This window comes from Coptis chinensis, chromosome 2, assembly GCF_015680905.1.
Source record: "Coptis chinensis isolate HL-2020 chromosome 2, ASM1568090v1, whole genome shotgun sequence".
Taxonomy (NCBI): domain Eukaryota; kingdom Viridiplantae; phylum Streptophyta; class Magnoliopsida; order Ranunculales; family Ranunculaceae; genus Coptis; species Coptis chinensis.
This window is the reverse complement of record NC_141457.1, coordinates 2,459,014-2,474,867: the sequence shown is the minus strand read 5'-3', so window position 1 is coordinate 2,474,867 and position 15,854 is coordinate 2,459,014.

Here is a 15,854-nt window from a genome sequence, read left to right as displayed (position 1 = left end):
GGCCCTTTCCAGTTAAGGTGTGGTGCTTGGGTCTCACCATTTTTTTTTTAATATTTTAGATAGAACAAATAGATTGCTTTTTTTTATTGATGCAACAAGTTAGGTCATTATTATTTTGATATAACAAGTAAATTTGGATGTTTCTTTCATTATTGATGATTCAAAAAAGTTCAAAATTCTTTTAGCAATTCAATGTCTTTGTGTTGGATGTGTAAATTTATTTCTTTTGTTTGTGTTGCACTATGAATTGTTTATTTGAGCAATGTGTTTTTAAATCCAGTGTGGATATATATGGTGAAAATGGGCAGGTTGCATGTTGAATGAATATGATTAGAATCAAATAATTAGGGGTTTTTATTTTTTTTAAAAAAAAGACTATAAACCACGGTTTGATAAGAACCGAGGTATAAGCAGTTTATATAACCCACGGTTTGTAATGACTATACAGCACGGTTTGATAAGAACCGAGGTATAATCAGTTTATATAACCCACGGTTTGTATCCAACCGTCATATATATCATCACTATTTCCCACAGTTTGTAAATATAAGAGCAAACTTTTCGGACTATTAACCACGGTTTGTAAATCCTAATACCACTGTTTTACTCAAAACCGTGGTATATAAGAGGTACTTTTCCCCACGGTTTTGTTAGAAGTATTTGTCACGGTGGTTGTTACCCAAGATGAAACTTGATGGCTAAAGCTTTTTTTACCTTTGTAAAATAACAGTGGTATATGAGCTTTTCTGTAGTAGTGAGCAATTAGCGATTGGGTATTAATCCCACTCTTACTAGTCATGGTACTAATCGAAATCCTCCGTTACTTTGTCTCAAAACTCATGCATTCTTCTCAATTAACAACTGATCCCAAAATCGTCAAAGAAGGATATTTTTTATTATTATTATTTAATTCTTTCAATTTTGTTGTTGTTAGTCTAAAGTTTTGATTTTTATTGTTGTTTAACAGACAGATTGTTGTTAGGGCGAGGAATTTAAGAGCTTAAGGTTTTATTAATTTGAATGATTTGAGTTGTTGGGCTTTTGAGTAATGATGTTATTTGATGTTGGGTTGTTAGGCATCTGCTTATAGTTTGAAAAATAATGCAAATAGGTTGAATTCTAGAGCGACAGAGAAAGAGCAAAAGAGATTACATGTTCCTACTATTGATAGGAATTTGGGAGAACCTGCTCCTTATGTTGTTGTTGTTCAAGGACCACCTAAGGTAATTTTTCACTTGTTTTTTTTTTTAGCTTGGAATTTTGAAATTTCAGTGTAGGCCATTCATTGTTTGGATGATAGGTTTTGAGTTTGGGGTCTTTGAATGTAGCTCTTGTTGAGTTACATATTTGACTATCATTTGAAATTTTGTGGAAGTTGAGAAATGGGTTTAGTTATTGTGATTTTGATGATTGGTTGCAGGTTGGGAAATCACTTTTGATAAAGTCTCTTGTAAAGCATTACACGAAACAAAACCTTCCTGAAGTTCGAGGTCTAATTACAATCATGTCAAGTTTGATACTTAGCCATACTCTAAATACCGTAATTGAGTGTCGCTTAGTTGTATTATTTAGAATTCAGTATTTTCTTTTTAGGTCTTTGCTTGGTCGTACTTTGCTTACACATACTCTAAATAACTTGACCAACTACTGGAATTACTATTTCAGGGAAGCAGAGGCGGCTGCAGTTTGTGGAGTGTCCAAATGATATTAGTGGCATGATTGATGCAGCAAAATTCGCTGATATTGCATTGCTACCTATCGATGGAATTTACGAATTTGAAATGGTTAGTCACAGTTTGTGTATCATTTTGTGCCTTCAGATGTCATCATCTATCTTTAGTGATCCTAGAGAAGACCATTTTTTTCACCTTGACCCTGTTTCATGTATAGTAGTTTTCATTCTCCTAAACTACATTGGCTTTTATAGCTTTTGAGCCTTAAGCGGTTACATTGAAGTTTACATAATCGTCTTGTGTTTTTACATATCTGGTCTAAAATTAATAAAATAGATTATCTTTAGTGGTAGTGGATGTTATGGGGGATGTGACTCAGTACAAGCTAGATTATTAACATGCTTTGTGGTTTTAAAAATTTTGTTTCCTTGTAATTGTCGACCTAGGGTGGGTCTGTATATAAGTTTGATTGTAATGACTAATGAGTTGAATTCTAAGTAACATTGACGACTATCGGGTATCGGTGTTTGACACGGATACTGAAGATCCAGCATGGTGACCTATATGAAATAGCACACCAGGATAGCTAAATCAATCAATCATAAAAAGAAAAGAAAGATATTACTATTCTATAGTTACACAACTATTGCTGAGTTTCTAATCAGAGTTTCATTCATTGAGGTAAACCATTTGCACTTTCTCTTTATAGCAAGCTAGTTTGACATTTGAAATACAACTTTTGAAGCTAGAACAATCCTCGTTTCTTGGTCATGAGTAGCGTTTGAATTAACGTTGTGATATTATTTGCTTAGTTCGTGATGTTGCCCTTTCTTTCCGCTCTTTTGTTTCCAGTATTCTCCTCAAACTTCATAAGGTATAATAAAAAACCATTCTTTACTTGTATATCTCAATGAATATAAGCTTGTGCCTAGCATACATAGATTTAACACTGCCCAAGTGTAAGCGGAGGGCACGTCAGGTGAATCTGTTGATACCCTTGCAAAAGTCGACATAGTCAAACAAAGAATGGAAGCAGCTTATGAAACACTTCAGGTAATTTATAATGCTGGTTCCTAAGTTCTCTCCGATTTGTGGATTTTGTCTTATTATGGAATTATAAACAGGATGTTGCAGGGTTAACTCAATTAAGTGCTAGTGTGGAGGATGTGTTTGCCAGTGGAGATCTTCCACAGGCTGCAGAAACTTTGGCCAACATGAGACATTGCCTGTCTACTGCTGTAGGCGAGGTAAATTTTTTGGATTTATTATGTTTTGTGTAGAAAGGTATTAGGCTTCCTAAGGTCTGCTGATATGGTTCTTGAGTTTCTATGTGTATTAGGTTGCAGAGTTTGCGAATGTTAGAAAGCAGCTTGAGGTGTTAGAAGATAGACTAGAAGAAATGGTTCAACCTCATCTATCCGAAGCTTTATCTCTCTCTGCCCACACACACTCTGACAGGAAGAAACCACGGCGGAATTGTAGCACCTTCCACCATAATATACTGGAGGGACTTTCGCTTCCAATTTGGATCTTGGCTTTCAAACGCACCCAAGCAATTGGTATTGGTAGATCTAAAACCTGTGGCACACACCATAGATCTAGTGATCTCAAAATCTGCTTCAGTTTTGGTTGTTGTCCTAAGTAGTCAAACTGTTAAAGTTATAGTTCATTACTGTTGTAATGAGTCCCATGACTCTCTTTATCCTTGACCACACTTGTTTAGTAAATCTTAAGACACCCATTATATTTCTGGTGTTGGGTTGGTTTTTGCAGCAACACATTTTCATTGTGATTTAGGTGATGGGTTGATTGTTGGAATATTAAGTTTTCTATCTTGTAATAACAGGTGTACTATTTGTCATTAAGACTTTTATGACATTTCCTTTATTATATATCTTCTCCATGGTTTAACACTGGAATAGGAGTTTTAAGCCTTTAGAACTTCCTGTGTGTTGTTTATTTGTATGTCTTGTATTCTTTTGCTTGTACCTGGTGTTGGGATTGCATGTGTAGGTGTTGTGTGAACATCTAGCAGTAAGGGTACTTGTAGGGATTTTGAGGAAAAATTGTGGATGCCATTCATTTTTTGTAGGTTTAGCTGGTCTTGCTACTAAATATGAGAAATAATTATTTTTTATCAGCAACCCATCAGCAACGGTTTATAACCGTTACAAACGACTTTTAAATTAATTTTTTTTAATTAACTAACAACTTTGCAACGGTTAAGAACCGTTGGTAATATTTTTAACAAATTACAAAATAGTTATAAAAAGCGTTGGAAATTTTTGTTTGCAACGGTTAATACCTGTTGGAAATTTCTGTTTGCAACGCTTATTAACCGTTGCAAATATTTCCAACACATTACCCATGCCAAGTGTTGCGAAAATTATTAGCAATGGTTTTTTGCCTTTGTAAATAGCCTGTTAAGGTGTAGTGTGAATTGTCCTCTCAAAGCGTCCAATTCCTTCTTCTCAGACTGCTGCACGTCTCTAAGAGACGACAGCTCGTCCTTCAAAGACTCGACATCAGTCTTCTCCAGTTCAGCAATTTGAGCCGCCATCTTCAATTTTTGGTACCCAATAATGAACTGCACCAGTGAGATCGCAACACAGTATCATTACCAAGCATAAACATGAAACAACACAAAGAAACACCTACCATAGCAAAAGAAACACTTACCAAGAAGCACGCCTTATCCATAGCCCACAAGTTCTCCTCCAGCTCCTTCGAGTCCAAGTCTTTCCTATCACCATCCAGCGTCATCCCCTCCAGTAGATAGGCCGCTATAAGCGCAGACTGATAGCTATAATCCAACCTCTTCACAAGAAGTTTCTTACCAGTAACTTCATCCACATACACCAAATTGCATTCCAGGTCATCCCTCCCACTTCCAGAGTGACCTTCCCAGTCTCCTTAACAACAGCCTTCCCTTTCATCCTACCAGTAGTATCTCCAGTAACCCTGATCGGCATGACCTCAGCGTCCCCATCACCCAGAACACTAAAGTCGATCTGTGGCCTCGACCTAGAGCTACGAACTGCCTTCCCACCAGTTCGCCCACCACCGCAAGATCCTGAGCCAACCTCAAGCACAGTTTCAGCCACTTTTGCGACCTTGGCAGCTCTCGACTCAGACTCATCAACCTTTCTCTTCAGGGAGCGACTCCGCTCATGCGGAACAAAGGCTATGGTCTCCACATCGTAGGGCTCATTCTCATGCCCCCTCCCAGCTCCAGTTCCTGAGCCTCCAGCACCTCTAACAGGTCACCGTGGACTAGAACGATGTCGGTTCCTCTCTTCCCTCATCACCAGGTTGTCATTTCTCGTCTCCATCATAGTTTTGCTGGTTGCTTCACAAGCAGTTACACCTCAAGCTCTCTTCTTCTAAATTTTTCTCTTCTCCCTGATAACACGCCCTCCTCTTTCTACAAAATAGTGTGTAACTTTAGGTAGCTTCGCCTGTTTCTCAGCTCGAGTTAGCCTTGCAAATTTCTCTATCACCTGACGGTTAGTTCGCTTTTTTATAACAAGTTCTTCCAAAACAGCATAGGAACGTGTCAGATACAATGTCAACAATCACAGAAACCAAAACAATCGAACAGTGTACTCTTACCCACCCGAAAAGTTACAAATCCTATTGTTGATACCAACTCCTCTAGCACAGAAGCTCTCAACCAACAATAACGGCCTCTTCTCCCAAGCCTCATTGCTTACTCCATCCAACACACTAGATCTCCTCGTCACCGTTTGCAAGCTAAAGTTAAATGCAACGGATCGCTTTATAGAAAAGTGTTCGATGATATCAATGACATCTATGTGATATTCACCACCCGCATTTAGCAAGTCAAACACCCTAAGCAACCGCCAGGTATTACACACGAACTGGCATGGCACTTTCCAACAAAAGTTCAAAAAATCACAGGTCAACTTCGAGAACGGTATCCTCATACCTGCCCTCAGCTGCCCCTCACAAACTAATACCCCAAAGTTCGGTGGGACGTAGCCTTCACTTAACACCTTTACATTCCTTCCTGGTTCGTGGATCTCTAGGTAGTTTACATCTATCCTGTAAGCTTCTCTCAGTTTGTTGAAAGCCCTCACCACACGTTTGTCTACGATCCTTGGGGACAGTCCACTAGAAGACGACCCCTCGTCTCGACTTGAAGTGCTCGCTATAGCAACCACAGATTCAGATCGGGCATCACCCTCTTCACCTCTAACTTCAGCCTCATCATCATCATGTTCACTCTCACACCCCACTATTTTCACTTTCCTCCTCTATTTCCCCACAACTCAAAGATACTTCACGAATCTCCTCAGATCGAGTATCATCAGAGTCAAACATCTCCTTTTTCTTAGCAAATGCCAAACCTAAGCAACAAACGCTAAAGATCGACCTAACAACCAAAGGAAACACGCAACAGCAGAAGGAAAAGGAAGAGCTCTAATAGTGGAAACAATAACCTGAAGAGTTTAGCCGCTACGCTTTCTGGAGGAGAAACGAAAAATGACTTTCCAGATTCTCCAAATTTGATTTTGTATAATCGACCCTCCAGTTCCTGATGCATGATGATTACACCCTAGGCCCTAGCCCACACGTCTACCAAAAGAGCTGTCTTGTCTTTTCACATCCCGAAAAAAGCGGCGACGCATTTTCAAACTCAACTGCTCATATTCTCCCACGTGCCCACCACGTGCCTACTAAAGATCACACCAGTTCGTTATACAACAGCAGAACGATCTATCCAACACGATGAATATTTTTGATTCGCAAACATTCTCCATCTCACTTATGCGAGACACGTGCTATCATTCTTTCTCAGCAGATCGCTTCTCCGTATAAAGCAACCTACTGAGATGGGGCTGTGTGAGGGAGTAATATTCACATCTAATGAATATCAAGCACGCGTCCAACATAAGCAGAAATCATACCGACCTCATGTCATTGTTCTCCAAGATCGCTTCGTAAGTAGCTCACCTCGTGTAGGTGGTCTACTTCAACTCGCTCCAGAGTAACGCAGAATGCATGACACGGAACGCTTCATCTTGGAACATCATTCCTTATCCAAATGCAATCATTACCAAGGCCATACTTGTACAACCAATCACCGTAATCTACGAACCACTCCAACCACTCTCCATCATTACTGAATTCCTACCAAAACCAACTCTACACTCATCCTCAATCTCAACCACACATCTGTTCGTGGCAATGCACGTGTCATGTAGATCAACATCCTCAATGCCTATAAAACCACCTACATGAACTACGTCAGACCTAATTCAACTCTCCCCCTCTAAAATGAGAGTTTGATACGTAGGCAGCTAGTTCATAAGCGAACTTGGTCTTTACAATATCCAAACCCCTTCTCCTCCTCCTCAAACACAATTTGTAAAGCCTAGACTAAATAGAACCTTTACAATCATGACCTGATTTAAGAATATTTACCAGTGCAGAACGCCATAACATTTCATTAATCTATAAAAAGTATCTATTAGAATTAGAGTTACTTGGGGAAGAATACTTTAAGGTGTAACTACATTGAGCATGCCTGGGTCTGCTCTAATAATTAGTTTTTCTTATTAACTTTGTTTTCAAATTTATTTGTCATATATGGAAAGGATGAAAATGGAAAATCCATACTTTGGATCGTGATGATGACTGGTGACAGGCCACGCAGGACGAGCAAGGGAGCATCTATTTGCTGACTAAACTACTAAAGTAGTAGTTGGGTTGTACTGTTTTAGTGTAAGAACTAAGAAGTGAAATTTAGGAAAAGATGCATTACAACACACTCCTTTTGTGTACACCCTCAAAGCCCAAACTACACTGGGCCACTCGGATTCTAGATATATACAGAGTGGTCATGGAACATAATGCATGCGTATATGCGTTTATTTCTATAATCTCAAATGATTTGTTGAACGAATCGTTTGGTTCTATAAAGAGTGCAGTTCTTATGCTTCCACTTAAGCTACTTTGAATTTTGAAAGTTTTTCAAGGAATCAATTATGGTGCTCTAGTGTTCCAGACTTCTAGTGATATGGTGCTGCCAGGTATTGCCTAGACTGTATGCTATCATAATGTATTTTGAGTTGTTGATGAGCATAGAAATTGAAATGGTATTTTACAAAAAATTTCTATGGATGCATAGTTCGTTGCACGTCTCATGCTTTAATAGATATGTTGAAGTATTTGAAGTATGAGGGCGTGCGCCCCTTATTTGCTTCTTACATGAGGGCAGACACCCCTTATATATTGTTGACGTATGTAAAGTCCCACGTTTCTAGAAGTATGGACTATCAGTTTGGCAACCGTATCTAGTATTTTCTATTCTCATGTATTAGGGTACCTTAACACCCAAAATAGGTTAAATATATATATATATATATATATATATATATATATATATATATATATATATATATATATATATATATATGAAACTCTGGGTAGAGTATGAGTTAACACTCTAACCCTATTATTCTAGCCTCCTCTCTTCTCCATTCTTTTTCTTACTGGTTTCCCTATTACAATCATGTCACAACTCTCCTAGCATCACCACTAACATGATATCAGAGCATCAGGTTCAAATCTAAGTTTAGTGGTATGCTAGGAGATGTATCCCCAAAATCAGTATACAAGGAAAAAAAATCAATTCTTTTACAATCATGTCACAACTAATCTAAGTTTAGTGGTATGCTAGGAGATGTATCCCCTATTACAATTATGTCACAACTCTCCTAACATCACCACTAACATGATATCAGAGTATCAAGTTCAAATCTAAGTTTAGTGGTATGCTAGGAGATGTATCCCCAAAATCAGTATATAAGAGAAAAAAATCAATTCTTTTTCACTATTCAAGTTTCAATCTTTCTCATAAGAAGAGACCAACAAAGTTTGAAATTCTTCTATCTTGATTCATAGGCACGTGCCCATCTGTATGAAATAGCACGTTTCCGATGGTGTTTGCTGATCTAGTCTTCTTTTTCTCTTGATGAACTCTTTTTGGAAGCTCTTTGGTTGACAAGGCTCAAGTTTATCTGTCTTTTATTCATTTTGGTGGTATTGTTTCTTTCAGTTGGAGATTTTCTTTTCCGGCGGGCAGATATGATTATATTCTTTTTATGCTCTTGGGTTCACTGTTCATGGAACAATTCACCACCATTGTTTGTAGTACTGTTCACTGATTTACTGTTAACGAGCACTATTCACTGCCACTGTTTACAACATTATTCACTGCTGATTTGCTGATATGATATTTCCTTTCTCTCGATGCACTCTATTTGGAAGCTTTTGGGCTGAAAAGCTTAAGCTTTCCACGACTTGTTTATGTATGTTTCCGCATCCGAGTGTTTGTTAGGATGCCCAACTATGCTTTGTGGTAGTTTTCCACTTCCTCTGAGTATCTCTTGCTTTGTTTTTCGATGTTTGTTAATTCTTATACATTATGAGAATATGACTATTGGTGAATACAATATTGTTCTTTGACATGGGCATTGGTTAATCTTTGGTCGTATAATTTAGTCTTTGATTTTTTTTGAAGTGGGTATTGGTTGGTTGTATCACTTTGGGGATGGTCAGTCTATTTATTGCGTTGGTATTTGGTTTCCTCTATTTCAAGTTCAAGTCGTAATAGACAAGCCTCTATATGTTCCAACTCCGCCTTGTATATTCCAATTTGAGGGGGAGAATATGGAGATATGAGGACATTGAGTAGTATATGAGGCAAGGAGAATATGGAGACGTCATGAGGGCGTGCGCCCCTCATACAAGGCATATCCAAGGGAGTGCGCCCCATTTGCATCTCAACAGTATGAGCAATAACATCCTCATCCTCACTATTTAGTATTCATCTTTCAGCAGGTAGCAGTCAAGCCTAAACTGCAATCTTTAGTATCCAGGTAGCAGTCAAGCCTAAATTGCATTCCTCAATATCTAGGTAGCAGTCAAGCCTAAACTGCACTCATCAGTATTCAGGTAACAGTCAAGCCTAAATTGTACTCATCAGTATTTAGGTAGTAGTCACGCCTAAACTACACTCATGTTTCCAGGTAGCAGTCAAGCCTAAACTCCACTCTTCAGTATCTAGGTAGCAGTCAAACCTAAACTGCACTCATGTTTTCAGGTAGCAGTCAAGCCTAAACTGCACTCTTCAGTATCCATGTAGCAGTCAAGCCTTAACTGCACTCTTCAATATTTAGTATTAAATATTCAGTATTCATGAGTATCCAAAATAGTATTGTGTTGACTTCAACAGTGATATTAATAGTAGTAGCCAAGAAGCGCACATCAAATCAGTGTTATTGGTTGTAATTTGTATTATGACAGCCATAACAGTAAATGGAGTGATCAAGAATGGAAAGACCAAACACCTCACCCCCAAACAAATTTTTGAAAACAGAGTTTAGAAAATTTGTTTTAAACGTGGGTCTTTTAAAATCTGATTCCCGAGACTTACTAGATTAATGTTTATAGGGTTTTAATATATTTTATTTTACTTTTTATGAATAAAGTTTAATATAAAAGAAAACAATAAAGTAATAAGGACGTAATTCACTCCATAGAGAAACACGACTCAAAAAGGAGAAAATATGTAAGAGTGGAAAGCGTGAATTACGTTAAACGTGGACTTAGGATCCAGTACTTACAGCCACACACTCCAAATGGAGGGTCCGGTTACCTTAATGGTGCACTTACCAATATATATGGAAATGAAAGAAAGTACACCAAACATCATAGGTTAGTCCTTATAGACAAGGTCCTGTAAAAGGACATTCTCCACATCTGTGGATCTTAACTCGTGAAAATGTTTTAAATGTTGGCCATTGACTTGAAAGGTACTGTTGTCCTTGGGATTTACCAAGGTGATTGCCCTGTGAGGGGTGACTTCAGTAACAAAAAAGGACTAGACCAACAGGTTTTTAATTTCCCTGGGAAAATATGCAAACGTGAGTTGTAAAGCAAAACCTTTTGACCAACTACAAACTCTTTACATAAAATCTGTTTATCATGAACACGTTTCATGTTAGCTTTATAATCCTTCACTAGATCATAAGAATCGCTATGGATTTCTTCAAGCTCATTTAATTGCAATTTGCGCTTGACACCCGCCTCATCAATATTGAAGTTCGGGCTTTTTATAGCCCACATAGCACGGTGCTTCAATTCAATGGGCAAGTGACAAGGCTTTCCAAACACAAGTATAAAGGGAGACATTTCTATAGGAGTTTTAAAAGCTATCCGATACGCCCATAAGGCATCTGTTAGACACTTAGACCAATCTTTCCGATCAGGATTGACTGTTGTTTCTAATATTTTTTTAATTTCCCTATTAAAGACTTCTACTTGGCCTCTAGTTTGCGGTTGATAAGGAGTTGCCACCTTATGGGTAACTTCGTACTTCTTAACTAGAGAAGCAACAACTCTATTGCAAAAATGTGTTCTGCCATCATTGATGATGGCTTTAGGAATGCCAAAATGAGAGAAAATATATTCCTTAATGAAAAACACAACTGTCGTATGGTCATTGCTACGACAAGCCATCGCCTCTATCTATTTAGACACGTAGTCCACGACCACCAGAATATAAATTAAACCGTGGGAAATAGGAAAAGGACCCATAAAATCAATTCACCATACATCAAAAATTTCCACTACCATAATTGGATTTAAAGGCATCATATTACGTTTAGTGATATGCCCAAGTTGTCCTTCAGTGAACTTGGGCATCTTTAAAAAGGGTAGGCCAATAAAAACCACATTGAAGAACTTTAGCTGCAATTTTCATACCACTAAAATGGCCACCACACGCTTTGTCATGGCAGAAGGATAAAACCTCATTATATTCCCACTGGAGAATACAACGACGAATAATCTGATCCGCACAATACTTAAAAAGGTAGGGCTCATCCCAGTAGTATAGCTTAACTCTGGCAAAAATTTTCTTACGTTCACTTTTTGACCAAACATCAGGAATAATATTAGAAGCTAAAAAATTCACAATGTCGGCATACCAAGGTGCAGAAAAAATAGAATAAGGTGTTCATCAAGAAAAGAATTAGGAATGGACTCAGAATCACTATTACTGTCATTGGTTAGTCTAGATAAGTGATCAGCAACTACATTTTCGACCCCTCGTTTATCCTTAATTTCTAAGGTAAACTCTTGCAGGAGGAGGATCCATCGGATCAATCTCTGTTTAGCATCCTTCTTGGCTAGAAGGTACCTAAGAGCTGCATGGTTAGTGTACACTAAGGTCTTTGAACCAACCAAATAAGGATGGAAGTTATCTAAAGCATAAACCACAGCTAAAAATTCCTTTTCCATAGTAGTATAATTTCTTTGAGCATCACTTAAAGTTTTACTAGCATAATAAATAACAGTGGACTTATCATCTAGTTTCTGGCCTAACATAACACCAACAGCATAATCGCTAGAGTCACACATAAGTTCGAAAGGCTTAGACCAATCAGGAGGCTATATAATCGGTGCAGATGTTAAAGTGGCTTTTACTATTTCAAAAGCCTGTTTGCAGTCATAATTGAAATCAAAGATGACATCTTTTAAAAGAAGATTAGTTAAAGGCCTAGCTAATTTTGAAAAATCCTTGATAAAATGCCTATAGAAACTTGCATGGTAGAGACGCTATTTTATCTAATTTGGCCTTATCTACTTCTATGCCGTCACTAGATACAATATGACCTAGAACTATTTCTCTTTTAACCATAAAATGACATTTTTCCCAATTTAAAACCATATTCTTTTCCTCACACCGTGTCAACACCTTAGAAAGACAGTCACTGAAAGAGTTTCTATAAATAGAAAAATCATCCATAAAAACTTCCATAAAGCGCTCCACCATGTCACTAAAGATATGAAGCATACACCGCTGGAAGGTACCATGAGCATTAAAAAGGCCAAAAGGCATTCGTTTATAGGCATATGTTCCAAAAGGACATATGAAGGTAGTCTTGTCTTGGTCGTTAGGATCGATAATGATCTGAAAATAGCCAGAGTAGCCATCTAAAAAATAGTAATAAGCATGACCAGCTAGACGTTCAAGCATCTGATCTATAAAAGCTAAAGGAAGGTGATCATTTCGTGTCATGGCATTTAAGCATCTGTAGTCAATACAGATCCTCCATTTAATAGGAACTCGTGTGGAAACATATTCGCTAGCAGCATTATGCACAATGGTAACACCGATTTTTTAGGAGCTACTTGAATGGGGCTTACCCATTCGCTACCGGAGATGGGATATATGATAGCCGCATCGAGTAACCATAAGACTTCTTCCCTGACCACCTCTTTCATGGCAGGGTTCAAGCGACGCTGAAGTTCGCGTGAAGTCTTCGCATTATCCTCCAAATGTATGCGATGTGTGCATACGCTAGGGTCAATCCCCTTAATGTCGTCTAGGGACCAACTGATCGCAGAACGATGTTCCCTAATCACCCTAATCAAATGTGCCTCTTCATCAGTAGACAACTGAGAAGATATGATCACCGGATGACTACCATCCGGATCAAGATGGATATATTTCAACTCAGCAAGAAGAGGTTTAAGCACAGAGGTAGGAGGAATGGGTAGAAGGCTTCCGGAGGGTCTCCATCTTGAGTAGTAAAGACTTGTTTAGGTAAGAGGTCTTCAAACTCGGAAGATGGAGCTACAGAAAGATCGAAGATAGGAGTAGACTCGAAAAGGGCATTGATTTCCTCTACATAGGAGTCATCATCGAAGTCAGAACTTCCGAAGGAAAGGAATTGGTGCATATGATTCTCTAGAAACGTGTTGTTAAAATAATCTTGAGCTTAACTCTCGATCATGACTTCTCCATCGATAGTCGTATCGGGTAACTGTTGCATTATTTTGAAAACATTCATCTCAATAGAAAGGTGTCCAAAGGACATGGACATTGAACCATCACAACAGTTTATGAACGCGTTGGCGGTGTAGGAACCATTATTTCAGAACGCAAATTTCTACAAACCGCGAAAACCCACGCACAGCGGAATTAATGGGGTTCACAGTTTTGGATAGAAAACATACCTTTGAATCCGGTTTTGATAACTCTGAGAATCCAAGCTTTATGAATCTGAATCAACAATCAACCCCTTGATTTTCTGTTGTATTCCTTTAGAATAGATTGGACGTTGTGTGGACAACGATCTACCAACCCCCTTCTTTCTCACAAAGCTAGATCCAATTTTGGATCTATCTTTCCTTGCCTCTTTTTCTAATCCAGTGAATAGTAAATTTCGGCCAGAGAGAGAGTATTCTATTTATAGGCTACAATAGGGACCATGAGGAGAAATTAGGGTTGGGCCTCCTGACGGGCATGGGCTTCCCATGTTTGCCCAGAACACACGGCCCAAGTCCGTCAACAAATGACTTATTCCACTAAAGGTCATTATTGCACTACAGCCCTAATCCCAAATTGCGTGTCAGCGTTTATGGGCTCCATATTATATGCTCGTTGATCTCCCCGTGTTTAAGATATCGAATGTCCGTTGATTAAGTCAAGTTACTGACAACTACATTATTAATCAACTTCTTATGTCCTTGAGTAGTACCACTCAACCTCATTGTCATGTCGGAATAAATCCACCTGCAGGGTTTACATGACAATCTTTTTGAGCTCCTCAAGGGGACATCATCAACCCGACTTCTTGCAGGACACGGATTCCTTCTATAATCAACAACTCACCTTACATATAATGTCATTACCCAATTCATCGAGTTTGTTGATTCGCAAATGAATCTCACTCATTGATGATTTAAAGCGTACAATGCATGTAAGTGCCCGTTATTATATCCGGATTAGGAGGACAAGCATCCATAATAACAAAGGCGTTTGTTCTTTTATATAGTCAATATAAAGATAAACAACCTCACTTGGTCCTGTTCAATACACACAAAGTGTACTAGTGTAATCCTATAGTCAAGATAGACTAATACCAGATTATACTACAATCATACCAATGGTTTGTCCAAATCTATCTAGGTTGTGAACGATTACTTATACTTTATAAGGTACTGATGATATGATCTTCTGTGTGTTCACACCATATCATCTACAACATAAAGTATTAGACACATGCATATAACTAATAACATATATAATATGCATAACATTTGCCCATATGATTCTCATCCAAAATATAAAGAATTAGAGTTAATACAAAAGTAATATTTTTAGTATATAACCCTATCAGGTGGTTGCCAAGAAGAGACGCCCTAAGATGATAGGAACAGAGTCGTTAGTGACTTCTGTATTGAGGATAACGGGGCTGGGTAGTAAAAATCTTGAACTTTAACAAGCACGTTTTCAACAACACCTTTAGGATGCTTAATAGAACGGTCAGCTAATTGCAACGTCATTTTAGTTGGTTGCATCTCTTGTAGACCTATTTGTTTATATAGATAATAAGGGAGTAAGTTAACACTCGCCCCCAGTTCTAATAGAGCAGTTGTCGTGTGGGTATCCCCTAAGGTGCATTGTATAGTAGGACGACCAGGGTATTTGTACTTAACGATTCTATTATGTTTAGATAGAGAGTGGGAAACTGTTCAGTTAAAAAGGCGTCTTTTGGAATGTTTGTTTTCTGCCTAGTAGTGCACAAGTCTTTCAGAAACTTAGCATGTTGTGGTAATTTTTTAATAGCTTCAAGAAAAAGTAGGTTTATCGTTAGATTTTTAAAAACTTTCCTAATCTCATCAAAATTTGTATCCTTTTTTAACATGGCTAGTCTCTGGAGAAACGGTGGTTTCTCTCTATATTTAGCATATGGGTCAATAGGATTTTTATCCTTGGCCGCTTTCCCCTTGGGTTGTGGTTTAACTAGTACCTCTACAGGGGTAGGATCTTCAGTTTCTATTTCGGTATCTAGTAAAGTTTCATTTGCAATGACCACTGGTGGTGTATCAACGGGCATAGTTACGGGGTTATCAACCACTCTACCAGAATTGGAGAGTGGTGATGGCATTTAACTCACCTACGTTTAAATTTTTTTTACTAGTATTACCGGTTACTTCAAAGGTTGTGTTTGGCAATTTAGGATTAAGTATAGCTTGACCCGAAAACACACCTTTTGGTTGGGCTTTATCTTGGGTTAACTGTTGTATGGATTGTTGAATGGATTGTAGAATCTGTTGTTGAGCTTGCATGCAGGCATC